Source organism: Carya illinoinensis, chromosome 3, assembly GCF_018687715.1.
Source record: "Carya illinoinensis cultivar Pawnee chromosome 3, C.illinoinensisPawnee_v1, whole genome shotgun sequence".
NCBI lineage: Eukaryota > Viridiplantae > Streptophyta > Magnoliopsida > Fagales > Juglandaceae > Carya > Carya illinoinensis.
In genome coordinates, this window is record NC_056754.1 from 32,731,593 (window position 1) to 32,732,331 (window position 739).

The following is a 739-nucleotide window of genomic DNA, read 5'->3' on the forward strand; positions in this document are numbered from 1 at the left end:
TTTGCAGCCTACAAGGACAAGTACTCCATCTTGTATGATTTTTCCTACGAATATGGGAAATTTTGATTTAAAACCGGGGGTAATCCAATTACTTCCCAAGTTTCATGGCTTGGATTCAGAAAGTCCTTATTTGCATCTAAAAGAATTTGAAGAGGTTTGTGCAACTTTACAAACTCAAACTATCAATGATGATGTTGTTAGATTAAAGTTGTTTCCATTCTCTTTGAAAGAAAAAGCTAAGAATTGGTTGAACTCCTTGAGACCAAGATCTATTGGCACATGGCAAGAAATGCAAAGGGAATTTCTAAAAAAGTTTTTTCCTACTCATAGGACCAACACTCTTCGCAGAAATATTATGAATTTTTCTCAAAAAGAAAATGAAACATTTTTTCAGTGTTGGGAACGTTTTAAAGAATTGTTGCTAACTTGCCCACATCATGGCTATGAAACTTGGCGCACCATTAATTTCTTCTATGAAGGTTTAACATCTCAAATGCGTCAGTTTGTAGAAATGATGTGCAATGGTGATTTTCTAAATAAAGATCCTGATGATGCTTGGGACTATTTTGACCAGTTAGCTGAAAATGCCCAATCTTGGGATAACACAGATCGTTCTGATCGGTCAAATAAGCCCAAGCTCAGTGCCATGTCTCAAGAAGGTATTTATGTTCTTAAAGGAACTGATGATGTGAATGCTAGGATAGCAAGTCTGACAAGAAAAGTCGAAGCCATGGAACTT

The 739-nt window shown here is 36.1% G+C and overlaps 1 non-coding gene across 1 annotated transcript; it reads right to left on the reverse strand.

The window, feature by feature from the left end:
- Window positions 1-340: 340 nt before the first annotated feature.
- LOC122305892 lies at window positions 341-444 on the reverse strand. Its single transcript, XR_006241323.1, has one exon. It is a non-coding gene; the product is annotated as a small nucleolar RNA R71 (small nucleolar RNA).
- Window positions 445-739: the final 295 nt, after the last annotated feature.